This window comes from Trachypithecus francoisi, unplaced genomic scaffold (genome assembly GCF_009764315.1).
Source record: "Trachypithecus francoisi isolate TF-2019V2 unplaced genomic scaffold, Tfra_2.0 Lachesis_group8, whole genome shotgun sequence".
Classification (NCBI taxonomy): Eukaryota; Metazoa; Chordata; class Mammalia; order Primates; family Cercopithecidae; genus Trachypithecus; species Trachypithecus francoisi.
The window spans coordinates 28,236,654-28,254,024 of record NW_022681473.1 but is presented as its reverse complement, the minus strand read 5'-3'; positions in this window follow the sequence as shown (position 1 = coordinate 28,254,024).

The window sequence follows — 17,371 nt, the reverse complement described above, 5'->3', positions numbered from 1 at the left end:
AAAATCAACAATGGATTGCAGGCTTAATGTAACAGCTAAGACAATAAAACTTTAGAAGAAAACAGAGAAGAAAATTGTTGAGATACTGAGTTAGTCAAATATTTCTTAGATACGTTATCAAAAGCATGGTTCATAAAAGAAAACCATTAATTAGACTTCATCAAAATTCAAAACTTTTGCAGTTTAAAAAACACCATTAAAAACATGAAAAGTTAAGCAACAGGTTGGGAGAAAGTATTTGTAAAACACATATCTGTTCAAGGATTGCACTCAGAATTAACAAAAACTCTTGCAAATCATTAAAAAATGACAAACACCCCAATCAAAAAGAGGCAAAAGAACCGAACAGACATTTTATCAAATAAAATATACAAATGGCTAAATAGCACATGAAATGTTGCCCTACATCATTCGTCATTAGCAAAATGCAAATCCAAGTGTGAGATACCATTTCGCATTTACTAGAATGGACATAATAGGATAGACAATAACAAATGTTGGCAAGGATATGGAGAAATGAGAACCCTTGTATATTGTTGGTTGGAATGTAAAATCGTGGAGTCACTTGGAAAAGCAGTTTGGCAGTTTCTCAAAACCTAAACCTAAAACTGTCATATTACTCGGCAATTCCATTCCTAGGTATCTAAGAGAAATGAAAACATGTCTACACAAAAACTTGCATGACAGTATTCATAGTAGCATTATGTATGATAGCCAAAACTGTAAACAACCTAAATGCCCATCAACTGAGACATGCATGGATAGACAAAACCAAGCATATCTATGCAGTGGAATTCTAATCAGCAATCAAAAGGAAACAAACTGCTGACATATGCTACATCATGAACAGACCTCAAAAATGTGCTAAATGAAAGAAGTGATACACAAGAGACCACCTACCGCATGATTCCATTTATATGAAATGTCCAGGGGAGCTGAACATAATTTATAGAGACAGAAGTAGATTACTAATTGTTTGGGGCTGTGGATGGCAATGGGGATTAAATGTAAATGGGCATCAGGGATCTTATTGCAGGGATGAAAATGTTCTAAAACTAACTGATGTTGATGGTTGCACCATTTGGTAAAGTTACAAAAAACTATTGTACACTTGAAATTGGTGATTTTTTAAATTGCAGTGGAATATGCATAGCATAACTTTGCCATGTTAACAGTTTTCGGTATTCAGTTCAGTGGCATGAAGTACATTTATGTTACTACACGATCCACCTCCAGAACTTTCTCCATCTTTCCAAACAGAATCTCTACCCATTACACAATAACTCTACATCCCCTGCTTCCCCCAGCTTCTGACAACCACCATTCTGCTTTCTCTGAATTTGACTGCCTTAGGTACTTCATTTAAGTAAAATCATGCAACATATGTTATTTTGTGCCTAGCTTATTTCACTTAGTGTAATGTCTTCAAGATTCATCCAAGTTGTACCATGTATCAGAATTTCATTCTGTGCGTGTGTGTTTTATTGTGGTAAAATATTCACATAAGCTAAAATTTAACATTTTAACCATATTTTAATGTAGTTTTGTGGCATTAAGTACATTCATGTTGTTGTACAACCATCACTACCACCCATCTCCATAATGTTTTCATCTTCCCCAATAGAAACCCTGTACCTATTAAACACTAACTCCGCGATCCCCTCTTCCCCTAGCCCTTGGCAGCCACCATACTATTTTCTGTCTCTTATGAATTTTGCTACTCTTAGTGCCTCATATAAATGGAATCATGCAAAATATGTCCTTTTGTATCTGACTTATTTCACTTAGGTTAATATCTTCAAGGTTCTTTCATATTGTAGCATTTGTCAAAAATTCCTTCCTTTGTAAGGCTGAAATATTTCATTGCATATATATATAACACACTTTGTTTACCCATTCATTCCCTGATGGACATTTGAGTTGTTTCCACATTTTAGCTATTGTGAATAATGCTGCTATGAATATTGGTGTATAAATATCTTGATATTGGTGAATTCTATGATATGTAAAGTATACCTCAATATAGTTATTTTAAAATAAAACATCAATTAAAAAAATTAAATTGTCAATAAATGGTAGATGTCTTTATTATTATTAATAACTTCAAGAATGGTAAATCTGATCAATGAAGTAGGTTTTAAAAAATCAAGTTAACGATCAACTGGAAGAAAGAGTATCAGTGATTGAGGATCAAATGAATGAAATGAAGGGAGAAGAGAAACCAAAAGAAAAAAGAAGAAAAAGAAATGAACAAAGCCTGCAAGAAGTATGGGATTATGTAAAAAGACCAAATCTACGTCTGATTGGGGTGCCTGAAAGTGAGGGGGAAAATGGAACCCACTTGGAAAACACTCTTCAGGATATCATCCAGGAGAATTCCCCAACCTAGTAGGGCAGGCCAACATTCAAATTCAGGAAATACAGAGAACGCCACAAAGATACTCCTCCAGAAGAGCAACTCCAAGACACATAATTGCCAGATTCACCAAAGTTGAAATGAAGGAAAAAATCTTAAGGGCAGCCAGAGAGAAAGGTCGGGTTACCCACAAAGGGAAGCCCATCAGACTAACAGCAGATCTCTCGGCAGAAACTCTACAAGCCAGAAGAGAGTGGGGGCCAATATTCAACGTTCTTAAAGAAAAGAATTTTCAACCCAGAATTTCATATCCAGCCAAACTAAGTTTCATCAGTGAAGGAGAAATAAAATCCTTTACAGATAAGCAAATGCTTAGAGATTTTGTCACCACCAGGCCTGCCTTACAAAAGACCCTGAAGGAAGCCCTAAACATGGAAAGGAACAACCGGCACCAGCCATTGCAAAAACACGCCAAAATGTAAAGACCATCGAGACTAGGAAGAAACTGCATCAACTAATGAGCAAAATAACCAGTTAATATCATAATGACAGGATCAAGTTCACACATAACAATATTAACCTTAAATGTAAATGGACTAAATGCTCCAATTAAAAGACACAGACTGGCAAACTGGATAAACAGTCAAGACCCATCAGTCTGCTGTATTCAGGAGACCCATCTCACATGCAGAGACATACATAGGCTCAAAATAAAGGGATGGAGGAAGATCTACCAAGCAAATGGAGAATAAAAAAAAGCAGGGGTTGCAATCCTAGTCTCTGATAAAACAGACTTTAAACCATCAAAGATCAAAAGAGACAAAGAAGGCCATTATATAATGGTAAAGGGATCAATTCAACAGGAAGAGCTAACTATCCTAAATATCTATGCACCCAATACAGGAGCACCCAGATTCATAAAGCAAGTCCTTAGAGACCTACAAAGAGACTTAGACTCCCATACAATAATAATGGGAGACTTCAACACTCCACTGTCAACATTAGACAGATCAACGAGACAGAAAGTTAACAAGGATATCCAGGAATTGAACTCATCTCTGCACCAAGCGGACCTAATAGACATCTATAGAACTCTCCACCCCAAATCAACAGAATATACATTCTACTCAGCACCACGTCGCACTTATTCCAAAATTGACCACATAATTGGAAGTAAAGCACTCCTCAGCAAATGTAAAAGAACAGAAATTATAACAAACTGTCTCTCAGACCACAGTGCAATCAAACTAGAACTCAGGACTAAGAAACTCAATCAAAACCGCTCAACTACATGGAAACTGAACAACCTGCTCCTGAATGACTACTGGGTACATAACGAAATGAAGGCAGAAATAAAGATGTTTCTTTGAAACCAATGAGAACAAAGATACAACATACCAGAATCTCTGGGACACATTTAAAGCAGTGTGTAGAGGGAAATTTATAGTACTAAATGCCCACAAGAGAAAGCAGGAAAGATCTAAAACTGACACTCTAACATCACAATGAAAAGAACTAGAGAGGCAAGAGCAAACACATTCAAAAGCTAGCAGAAGGCAAGAAATAACTAAGATCAGAGCAGAACTGAAGGAGATAGAGACACAAAAAACCCTCCAAAAAATCAATGAATCCAGGAGTTGGTTTTTTGAAAAGATCAACAAAATTGACAGACCGCTAGCAAGACTAATAAAGAAGAAAAGAGAGGGGAATCAAATAGACGCAATAAAAAATGATAAAGGGGATATCACTACTGACCCCACAGAAATACAAACTACCATCAGAGAATACTATAAATGCCTCTACGCAAATCAACTAGAAAATCTAGAAGAAATGGATAATTTCCTGGACACTTACACTCTCCCAAGACTAAACCAGGAAGAAGTTGAATCCCTGAATAGACCAATAGCAGGCTCTGAAATTGAGGCAACAATAGCCTACCCACCAAAAAAAGTCCAGGACCAGATGGATTCACAGCTGAATTCTACCAGAGGTACAAGGAGGAGCTGGTACCATTCCTTCTGAAACTATTCCAATCAATACAAAAAGAGGGAATCCTCCCTAACTCATTTTATGAGGCCAACATCATCCTGATACCAAAGCCTGGCAGAGACACAACAAAAAAAGAGAATTTTAGACCAATATCCCTGATGAACATCGATGCAAAAATTCTCAATAAAATACTGGCAAACCGGATTCAGCAGCACATCAAAAAGCTTATCCACCATGATCAAGTGGGCTTCATCCCTGGGATGCAAGGCTGGTTCAACATTCGCAAATCAATAAACGTAATCCAGCATATAAACAGAACCAAAGACAAGAACCACATGATTATCTCAATAGATGCAGAAAAGGCTTTTGACAAAATTCAACATCACTTTATGCTAAAAACGCTCAATAAATTCGGTATTGATGGAACGTACCTCAAAATAATAAGAGCTATTTATGACAAACCCACAGCTAATATCATACTGAATGGGCAAAAACTGGAAAAATTCCCTTTGAAAACTGGCACAAGACAAGGATGCCCTCTCTCACCACTCCTATTCAACATAGTTTTGGAAGTTCTGGCTAGGGCAATCAGGCAAGAGAAAGAAATCAAGGGTATCCAGTTAGGAAAAGAAGAAGTCAAATTATCCCTGTTTGCAGATGACATGATTGTATATTTAGAAAACCCAATCGTCTCAGCCCAAAATCTCCTTAAGCTGGTAAGCAACTTCAGCAAAGTCTCAGGATACAAAATTAATGTGCAAAAATCACAAGCATTCTTATACACCAGTAACAGACAAGCAGAGAGCCAAATCAGGAATGAACTTCCATTCACAATTGCTTCAAAGAGAATAAAATACCTAGGAATCCAGCTTACAAGGGATGTCAACGACCTCTTCAAGGAGAACTACAAACCACTGCTCAGTGAAATCAAAGAGGACACAAACAAATGGAAGAACATACCATACTCATGGATAGGAAGAATCAATATCGTGAAAATGGCCATACTGCCCAAGGTTATTTATAGATTCAATGCCATCCCCATCAAGCTACCAATGACTTTCTTCACAGAATTGGAAAAAACTGCTTTAAAGTTCATATGGAACCAAAAAAGAGCCTGCATTGCCAAGACAATCCTAAGTCAAAAGGACAAAGCTGGAGGCGTCACACTATCTGACTTCAAACTATACTACAAGGCTACAGTAACCAAAACAGCATGGTACTGGTACCACAACAGAGATATAGACCAATGGAACAGAACAGAGTCCTCAGAAATAATACCACACATCTACAGCCATCTGATCTTTGACAAACCTGAGAGAAACAAGAAATGGGGAAAGGATTCCCTATTCAATAAATGGTGCTGGGAAAATTGGCTAGCCATAAGTAGAAAGCTGAAACTGGATCCTTTCCTTACCCCTTATACGAAGATTAATTCAAGATGGATTAGAGACTTAAATGTTAGACCTAATACCATAAAAACCCTAGAAGAAAATCTAGGTAGTACCATTCAGGACATAGGCATGGGCAAGGACTTCATGTCTAAAACACCAAAAGCAACGGCAGCAAAAGCCAAAATTGACAAATGGGATCTAATTAAACTAAAGAGCTTTTGCACAGCAAAAGAAACTACCATCAGAGTGAACAGGCAACCTACAGAATTGGAGAAAATTTTTGCAACCTACTCATCTGACAAAGGGCTAATATCCAGAATCTACAAAGAACTCAAACAAATATACAAGAAAAAAACAAACAACCCCATCAAAAAGTGGGGAAAGGATATGAACAGACATTTCTCAAAAGAAGACATTCATACAGCAAACAGACACATGAAAAAATGCTCATCATCACTCGCCATCAGAGAAATGCAAATCAAAACCACAATGAGATACCATCTCACACCAGTTAGAATGGCAATCATTAAGAAGTCAGGAAACAACAGGTGTTGGAGAGGATGTGGAGAAATAGGAACACTTTTACACTATTGGTGGGATTGTAAACTAGTTCGACCATTATGGAAAACAGTATGGCAATTCCTCATGGATCTAGAACTAGATGTACCATATGACCCAGCCATCCCACTACTGGGTATATACCCAAAGGATTATAAATTATTCTACTACAAAGACACATGCACACGTATGTTTATTGCAGCACTATTCACAATAGCAAAGACTTGGAATCAACCCAAATGTCCATCTGTGACAGACTGGATTAAGAAAATGTGGCACATATACACCATGGAATACTATGCAGCCATAAAAAAGGATGAGTTTGCATCCTTTGTAGGGACATGGATGCAGCTGGAAACCATCATTCTTAGCAAACTATCACAAGAAGAGAAAACCAAACACCGCATGTTCTCACTCATAGGTGGGAACTGAACAATGAGATCACTTGGACTCAGGAAGGGGAACATCACACACTGGGGCCTATCATGGGGAGGGGGGAGGAGGGAGGGATTGCATTGGGGAGTTATACATGATATAAATGATGAATTGATGGGTGCTGAAGAGTTCAGGGGTGCAGCACACCAACATGGCATAAGTATACATATGTAACAAACCTGCACGTTATGCACATGTACCCTAGAACTTAAAGTATAATAAAAAAAAAAATTGCAAAAAAAAAAAATCAAGTTAATTTATTAACTTAAGCTAATTAAATTAAGTTAGCTAAATAATTAGGTTAGTTTTCGGGTTAAAAATACAGAAAAGTAAAAAAAAAATACAGAAAAGTACAAAGAAGAAAATAAGCATTTGTAATTCTAGAGATAACCATCAAGATTACTTTACAAAAAATTACTATATTTTAATTTTACTTGAAATTAGTAGAAGGAATTAAAATGAAATGAAGTTGGTGAACTTTAGATGTTTATTCACAACAGAGATACTCACTGCTAAGCTCTCTCTCTAAAGGCAAAAGAAGTTATGAGGAAACATTGAGGTTGGCTTGGAACACATGGTTTTTCTATTTAGATTCATGTTTCTTGATGGTCAGTTTAATCCCCCAGGTTTACAACTGTTTCATAAAAATCAGAGGACATTTCTGATGTTTAAACAAACACAGCACCCAAATTTTTAGACTGAAAACAAGAAAAAAGTTAAAAAATTTAGCAAACCTTTAGGATAAACTTCTAAGAGAAATTATTAGGGAATGGCTAGCTTATACATTTAACACTACAAAGAGGACAAACCACTTGTCAAAAAAGGAGGAGGAAATGATTGTAGTAAGTGTCTAAAATAAATCCAAGAGGTTAGCTATCAATTCTCTATATTAGTCAGTTTTCTTCTCCCTCTGAATGAATTGGTTCTTGCTTTGGAATATATCTGCTCCAGCCTGAACTGCCTGAATTGTCTTACCCAGAGTTGTACAGTCCACCCATTTATGTTCTGCTGTCTTCATTCACTGTATAAAAGAGTTATTTAAAACATGAACATAGGGCAAAAAGTTGAGTGGCATACTCTTTCAATGTCACACTGGAGAATTATTTAACAAGTCCACCCAAGGATCATTTAATTTTCTAGAAGAATGTATCTGTGTTTGACTTTGCTATTTAGATACTGTGAAGTTACATGTTAATTGTATTTTTCTTTCTGGTAAGAGAGATAACTCCAAAGGTTATGCCTGCAGGACATTAACCAGTTTCATCTGTAACCTAGCAATCTAATTTTAACTGTTTTCATTTTGAAAAGATTTTTTCCTGGTGGATTATATAAAGCCCTTTTCCTTGAGTGCTCTTGCAAGAATCAGCTTTCCCAGCTAATGGCTCCATTGTAAGCTAAGGAGCTGAATACAACCTTTAACACGTGTCTATATTTGAACAAGTCATGATTTTGACATTTTATCAATTATACTTTGATATAGCTGATATACCTCCATTCACGCTTTCTCCTATCTACTGTGCTTACACTTTAGGTGCAGAAGAGCTACCTGGGGGCCTGTTTGAATACAGATTCTTCCCCCTTCCAGCTCCCACAATCAGAGTCTAATTCAGGGAGGCTGATGTGGGCCTTGGTGGTTGCATTTTAATAAGCTCCTCAGGAGATTCTGAAGCCGATAGTACTGACTAGACACCTTGAGAACATCGCCTGGTAAGCTAGGTGCTGGTGATGATCTAAGGCCATATTGATTCACACTGTTCGGAGTGGATGGAGTTAGCTGAAGTTTAACCTTGAGGCCTGGGATGGGCTGGAATCCAACAATCCATTTGCGTAAACTTCAATTTGGATGTGGTAGGTGATTTCAGGTGTTCACCCACTTATTGGCTATATCAGAAAGCAGGTGGGGCTGGGAACCACCAGAAATCTGTATAAACAGGTTGAATCACATGACATTGCTGATATTTGACTTTCTAATTGACCTTAAAAAATATGAGTTTAATATGCCTTGATGTAATAACTCCTCAGCTGTTTCTAAGTCGAAGCTGATTTGGCAGCTAACTCATCAATATGACAATTGGGACAGAAGATTTCCAATTTTGCGGAAAATGCTCTGTAATTTTCATCAGACTTAGAGCAAAAATTTAATAATCCTCTTCCTAGAAAAATGCACCAAATGTAACCTTTTGCATACAATCTCGGGGATTTATGGACTCCTTAAAGGTCCAAGGATTCTTACAATTTTTTTTTTTTTTTTTTGAAGGCTGCATTGCCGAAGGCTGCATTCTTTAGAAAGAGTTTTGCTGCCACCTACTGCCACATGGTTCTTGAGCTGGGTTTGCTCTATTCTTGCCTCGTCAATGACCTCCAGTTTGGAGTTTTGTAGGAGCTGTAAGCAGCTATCATCTCACACCAACTGACAAGGGAAGTCCAATTCTAGGCTGAAATTGGCACCAAAAATCTGTTTATTTGTAATTCACTGAATTGAATTATCGCAAATGTAAAAAAAAATTTGTGCATACTATGTATTGTCTAGTCTATGCATACTCTTCAGCTTATAGCTGATTCTAAGAAGGCTTAAAATAAGAGTTGGAATAGAGTAACAGGGCTATCTGGTTTTGAGTCTAAGGGAGCTTATTTTACAACTCTGTCCTGTACATAACTGATAACACTGCAAAATAATTGTTCTAGAAATGCAAATTATGTCTTATCCAGGAGGTTCTCTTGACTTTCTCCCTGCAGCTAGTTTTGGCTCCATTTACATATTTATTTCAATATTCCTGGTCCATAAGAGTATATTTTCTTTGGATTCTCCTTTGAATCAGTTATAACATGTGCCTGATTTCCTTAGAGTGACATAAAATCCTTCACATGAGCTAATTTGGTATCTGTTTTGAGAGTCATTATACTTTTTTGAAAATTATTCTTTAACAAGGGTCAAAAATAGGTATCTTTGATTCCCATCTACGAGAGGTCTTCTGGCCTTTTCTTGAAAGTGCACAGTCTAATTAAGATGTTCAATATTGAAAGTAATTTTTTGAGACGTCCCAAACCCTCTTTTCCCTTTTGCTCCCATTCAAACAGTTAAGACCCTATCTCATTGCCTCAGGGGAGGCAGGGCCAAAACTAATAAAATATAACAAAGGAGTTTGTCAATCTTTCTGGACTTCGTTTTCCTAAAGCTCAAGTTCTTCCAAGAATTGGGAGAGGACCCAAATGTTGGGGGAAAAGAGAGGAGATTGTGTTTTCCTTCCACAAAACAACGAGATTACCTCAGACTGAGGGAAGGAGGGAGAGACAGGAGCAACAGGACCAGGCCCTGAGAGGTGAGGCTGCAGGGGCCGGACGGACTGGAGCCCAGACCACACAGAGCAAGACTGCGCTGGGAGGGCCCTGAAAATAGGGTCCTGGGAGGTGACCCCTGTGGACTAAAGATCCTTGACAGTGTTCGTGTGTGTGTGTGTGTGTGTGTGTGTGTGTGTGAACAAATTTGGCCTCTAACCTTCTGGGCAGTCTTGACTTAAGATGCAAGTTGCAGTCTTACAAACTCATTTGTGTCCTGGACTACATTTTAAAAGTGAAAAAAAGGGCAGAAAATATCAGAAAGCACAGAATGTGGTAAAAGCAAGTGTTTCATAAACATTTTGTTTCAGCTGAGTCAGTACTGCATATTATTTTTCTTTCTATGATCAATCTATATAATTTTACTGTGGGTTCTGAGCCAAAGGAAAAAAATTGCAAAAAACTGACCCTAAAGGCATTTTAAAAAGTCAAATTTAACTTTATTAGCTCAGCTGTATTCAGAACACCTGAGCTTTCCTTTTCTTCTTTAACAACGGCTCCAAAGGAATACCACATTAGGGCTAAAATAAATTTTACTTTCAGGTTCCTACCTATTATAAAGGCAATGACTAGCTACTTAATTTTTTTTTTTTTCTGTAGAGGTGGGGTCTCGCTATATTGGGGTCTCAAACTCTTGGCCTCAAGTGATCCTCATGCCTGGGCCTCCTAAAGTGCTGAGCCACCACTATTACTTCAAAAACTTTTGCTGGGGCTTTGTCTACTTTACCTATTTAGCTTCAGATTAAGTGACCTGGGGGAAAATGAAGCTAGGATCAAGACGGGCCAGACCTCCCTGGACAAGTGTCCCCCCACCCCTAATACACTGAAAACAAAAATCAGTCTCTGCCAATCAGATTAGAGCAACAAGTGGGAAAGTGGGAAGGACAGGAACAATTATTTTTCAGAATTTAGGAATCTATTTTTCAGTGTGGTTTTATAATTTAGCTTTCAGGAGTATAAGTTCTGTGACAACCAGACTTGTTTTTCTATGGAAATATGCAAAACCCAACCCAGGCGAAGCAAAAATTTTTGTGCTTATGCATCATTCCCTGAAAAGTTTACAAGCGTCATGGTCAAAATATTCTTGCCACTGCTGGCCCTGGTAAAACAGTTAATTTTAAAAATGTGACAACAGGGTAACAGACATGTACAGAATAGACTAGAAGATAGAAAAGTGTTGAGAAGTTAACAAAAAATAAGAAGTGGATTTTTTTTTTTTTTTTGAGACGGAGTCTTGCTCTGTCGCCCAGGCTGGAGTGCAGTGGCCAGATCTCAGCTCACTGCAAGCTCCGTCTCCCGGGTTTACGCCATTCTCCTGCCTCAGTCTCCCGAGTAGCTGGGACTACAGGCGCCCGCCACCTCGCCCGGCTAGTTTTTTGTATTTTTTTTTTTTAATAGAGACGGGGTTTCACCGTGTTAGCCAGGATGGTCTCGATCTCCTGACCTCATGATCCGCCCATCTCGGCCTCCCAAAGTGCTGGGATTACAGGCTTGAGCCACCGTGCCCGGCGAAGTGGAATATTTTTTAAAAATGTATTGCTTACTCTGGAATTAATAACAGTATTTTACTTTTGGAATTTTAATTTACAAATTAAGGTGGCATTTATAAAGTAATTACATGTCTTACCAGCTTTTGTACTCCACTTAGGGAAGTTGAGTCTACTTTAGAAGAGAAAGGGGTTGACCCCATAGAAAGTTTCCTAAAGTGCTTTTAATAGCGCAATAGAGGCAGCTTTGATTAAAAACCCATTCAGGGAGTTTTGTACCTAAGGAGAAGGCAGAGACAGCCACAGCCTTTTCTGCATTTATTGTTTGGGAATAAATTCATGTTATCTGACTTCACACTTTCAATCTATCTGTTTTTCTCACTGGACCTAAAGGAGTTATGGAAGTTCCTCTCTCTTTAGGCCTAATTTTGTTTCCTAAAATAAAGTCTTAAAGGCCCCAGGGCAGAACCCACAGCCCACACCAAGGAGTAAAATGAATGCTCACTTACCATTTCCTGAAGGAGGAAGTACTAGTTATTTCAAGTGAAAACTAGTGCCTTAAATTGTTCTCTTCCAATATAGTTACACAGTGCCCCAAATAGAACAACTATGAAGCAAAAATCAAAGTATAGTTATTTCATTAAAAACCACCTGGGCCTGGTGTGGTGGCTCACACCTGTAATCCATGCACTTTGCGAGGCCGAGGTGGGTGGATCATGATGTCAGGAGACCGAGACCATCCTGGCTAACACGGTGAAACCCCATCTCTACTAAAAATTAAAAAAAAAAAAAAAAAATAGCTGGGCATGGTGATGGGCACCTGTAGTCCCAGCTACTCAGGAGGCTGAGGCAGAATGGTGTGAACCCAGGAGGCGGAGCTTGCAGTGAGCCGAGATCGCACCACTGCACTCCAGCCTGGGTGACAGAGTGAGACTCCGTCTCAAAAACAAACACACACACACACACACACACACACACACACACCTGGACTATCCCTTATATTTTATATTTTAATATATAAATTTCATTTTAATGAAGAGTGCTTTCTTGTAAATACCTCGGTGCAGTACATAGGGCTGGTAAGGAAGTAATAAGTGGGCAGGGGGTAAGTATGTCAGTCTGGCATGTTTTCTTCTAAATTAATATTCAAAAAGATGCCATTTAAGGAACAGTTTTGGTCATACCTTGCAACCAGTACTGAGACATGACATGAAGTGAAAACTCCAGGTGCCTTTGTGAGATAAATGTGAATCCGCATTCATAACCTGGGTTTAGAACGATCACACTTATCTACTTACTAAAATGGAGTCCTCCTTCAATCTTAAGTCAGCCTGGCAATTCAGTTGTACTGACCTGATGGAGGCCATCTGAGGTTTCACCGCCATTAGGAGCAGGGCTCGTTGTATGCGTTCTGTGCATGCTGATGGTGCAGGGAGCGGTGGAAGACGTGCTGCCCCGAATCTGGATAATTCCTTTAATCCCTTCCTTCAATACAACCTGCTCTTAAAACTGAACACTGATTTTCATTCTTTTCATGATTAGTGTTTCCCCACCCTTATCTTTACATTCACTCCCTCTCGTAAAGGACGTATTTTCAGAGTCCAGATGGATTAGGATAACTGCTTACAAATTCCATGGCAATAGCAAGTTCTGAGGAGCAGCAGGCTTTTTGATAAGACCATTGGATGTGTTTCAGTTTTCAAAAGTTGGATTTCATTCCACAGCTTGTCATACAGTTTATGGAATTATGAGAAGCTCCCTGGATTCACAGTGCCTTTCTTAAAAGATCTACACATTAATGAATGTTACCCATTATTTAATATCTAAATATCAAATTCTAGTTTCCACTTTACAGGGAAAAGGACACGAAGACAAAACTGACTGGTCCATGGTCAGTGAGGAGAAAATTTGTCTCAGCTGCTAATTTCATGATCTATATGCTAAATTATACCTCTTCATCCCTCTGAGAACATAATTCTGGAAGCTTGTATAAGCAAAACAGGCCCCAAATTACATTCTCACCACAGAAATTAGATAACTTATCAAGTGCAAAAATAACACGAGAATATTCTGCACAATTTATCAAGGACCTTCAAATAAATCCATTACAAAAAAAAATACCCCTTCAGGCAAAAAAAAACAAAAACAAAAACAAAAAAAACCAACAACAAAAACCCTAAAATTTAGCATAACAAATTTACAAAGTTTAAAATTAGCTTAAAGTGAGGGCTACATTCTAGTTACAAAGCAAATGTCACAAGTCCCCCAAAAGAACTTAAGACAAATTGATTAAAGTTGTTCAATTGTTTTAGAATGTTTTGTTTAGAGAAACCAAACTTGAAGTCTCATTAAAAGTAACATCTATCAAGTGATAAAGCAAATGTAACATAATATTCCTGCAGATTCTAGGTGGTATATGTTCACTATACAAGTCTTTCAACATTTCTGCGAAATTTCTGGGAAATTTCATAAAGTGCTGAAGAAAAAAAGCAAAAAGAGTAACATCTACGCCTTACCATCTAAAATTTACATGACAACTAAGGTACCAGAAATTGGTTGGCTTCAACTGCTGCTTTCAATAAATGTCCATTATTACACATTTGACTGTGTGCGATGTGCAGAAGAGGGGATTCAGCAGCAACCAGAACACATCCCCATTCCACAGAGTTTACCTTCTCCTAGGTAAACTCTTGCATAGAAGAGAACTATGGTCACTGCTGCTTGGGCGACTGTCCGAGTGGGACAGCACCTGCCTTCAGAGCTGCAGAAATCAAGAGCAGAGAAAGGCACATGCCCCAACTTCCCCATCTTTTTTTTTTTTTTTTTTATATTTTAAGTTCTAGGGTACATGTGCATAACGTGCAGGTTTGTTACATATGTATACTTGTGCCATGTTGGTGTGCTGCACCCATCAACTCGTCAGCACCCATCAAGTCATCATTTATATCATGTATAACTCCCCAATGCAATCCCTCCCCCCTCCCCCCTCCCCATGATAGGCCCCAGTGTGTGATGTTCCCCTTCCCGAGTCCAAGTTTCCTCATTGTTCAGTTCCCACCTATGAGTGAGAACATGCGGTGTTTGGTTTTCTCTTCTTGTGATAGTTTGCTAAGAATGATGGTTTCCAGCTGCATCCATGTCCCTACAAAGGACGCAAACTCATCCTTTTTTATAGCTGCATAGTATTCCATAGTGTATATGTGCCACATTTTCTTAATCCAGTCTGTCACAGATGGACATTTGGGTTGATTCCAAGTCTTTGCTATTGTGAATAGTGCTGCAATAAACATACGTGTGCATGTGTCTTTGTAATAGAATAATTTATAATCCTTTGGGTATATACCCAGTAGTGGGATGGCTGGGTCATATGGTACATCTAGTTCTAGATCCTTGAGGAATTGCCATACTGTTTTCCATAATGGTCGAACTAGTTTACAATCCCACCAACAGTGTAAAAGTGTTCCTATTTCTCCACATCCTCTCCAAGGGCTGATATCCAGAATCTACAAAGAACTCAAACAAATATACAAGAAAAAAACAAACAACCCCATCAAAAAGTGGGCAAAGGATATGAACAGACATTTCTCAAAAGAAGACATTCATACAGCCAACAGACACATGAAAAAATGCTCATCATCACTCGCCATCAGAGAAATGCAAATCAAAACCACAATGAGATACCATCTCACACCAGTTAGAATGGCAATCATTAAAAAATCAGGAAACAACTTCCCCATCTTAAAGGCAGGGCTAGCGTCCTGCTGAGAAAGCACTCAGAGAGGAAAAGTAGCACCACATCTCTCATTTTCTAAAATGTTTTTCCCACCTAGAATGATTTTTCAGGATTTTGTAACCCGCATTTCCTGTGGGGAAAAGCTTTAAAATATTACAGACACAAGTGACATTTAGTGAAACAACAAGGCATCTCCTTGCAAGTGTCTGTTTTTGACTGAAAGTGAAGGCTGTAATTGACTGTCACAGTCTGCCAAGATCCATCCAATTTGATTTCATCAGATCATCTTTCTGGATACTGGGAATTTGTAAGTGCCAAGTACACTCTACAGGCACAAGGATAGAAATGGAGAAATTAACTTACAGTCCGTCATGTCAATCTGGGAGTTTAGAAAAAGCACACTTCAAAATTAAAATAAAAATGACTACTTATTGCTCCTTTTTCATTTCCTTAAGGCATTGTACTGCTTAGGTTCTAAGCAACTAGGCATCACAAACAGAATCTGATGTTTTTGTTGTGTCTTGTGAGACAGTGTCGCACTCTGTCACCCAGGCTGGAGTGCAGTGGCGTGATCTCGGCTCACTGCAACCTCTGCTTCCCGGGTTCAAGCGATTCCCGTGCTTCAGCCTCCCAAGTAGCAGGCATGCATCATGACACCCGGCTAATTTCTGTATTTTTACAGAGATGGGACTTCACCATTTTGGCCAGGCTGGTCTTGAACTCCTGGCTTCAAGCAATCCGCCAGCCTCCACCTCCCGAAGTGCTAGGATTACAGGTGTGAGCCACTGTGCCCAGGCTAATGGTATTTTATATAAAATAATGAGTAGACCTTGAAGCAAGCCCAGAAGAGAATAGTGTTAGTACATCCAAGCAATTGTTCCTCTGTAAAAAGAATGTATTCTAATTGTACACATAATTCATAAGCATGCTGTTAGTTTATCTAAGACTTACTGGTATAAAAACAGTAATGGAGAATTATACTGTGACCTGTATAATTTTACAAGGGTCACAAAAATTAATTTCTAGAGATAGTCCAATATCTCTGTATTAGTCTATCATTAGGATAAAAAACACCTGCCTTCATTCTGTTTCACTTTTTTCTACTCTTTTTTTTTTTTTTTTTTTGAGACGGAGTCTTGCTCTTTCGCCCGGGCTGGAGTGCAGTGGCCGGATCTCAGCTCACTGCAAGCTCCGCCTCCCGGGTTTTACGCCATTCTCCTGCCTCAGCCTCCGGAGTAGCTGGGACTACAGGCGCCCGCCACATCGCCCGGCTAGTTTTTTGTATTTTTAGTAGAGACGGGGTTTCACCGTGTTAGCCAGGATGGTCTCGATCTCCTGACCTCGTGATCCGCCCGTCTCGGCCTCCCAAAGTGCTGGGATTACAGGCTTGAGCCACCGCGCCCGGTCTTTTCTACTCTTTATCCCCAAAATAAAAGTTAAATCACATTGTAGTATACCAATAAACAGTCTTTGCTGCCAATAGATAGTAACAAACTACTAAACTTCAAATTAACATTCAGACTTGTTTGCCAATAGCAAAATGTATGACATACAGCAAGTTTCATCCAGCATTGGGTTGGATGCTGGGCACGGTGGCTCATGCCTGTAATCCCAGCACTTCAGGAGGCTGAGGCGGGCGGATCATCTGAGGTCAGGAGTTCCAGACCAGCCTGGCCAATATGGTGAAACTCTGTCTCTACTAAAAATACAAAAAGCATTAGCTGGGCGTGATGGCAGGTGCCTGTAATCCCAGCTACTTGGGAGGCTGAGGCAGAAGAATCTCTTGAAGCCGGGAGGCAGAGGTTGCAGTGAGCCGTGGTCGCGCCACTGCACTCCAGCCTGAGTGTCAGAGTGAGACTGTCTCAAAACAAACAAACAAACGAAAAAAGCAAAAAAATCCCTTGGTTAGACATCTCCGGAAAAAGAGGAAACAATTTCTTTTTAATTTAGCAATGTCCCAGAATGATGCCAAAAGGTAAGTATGTTAAAAGATGGTTAGTAACGTACAACATAAAGCCCAAAGGCTTGTACACCCAACTGAGTGAAACTAGCATATTTAAGAATAGAGTAGGAGACTGGGAAAATA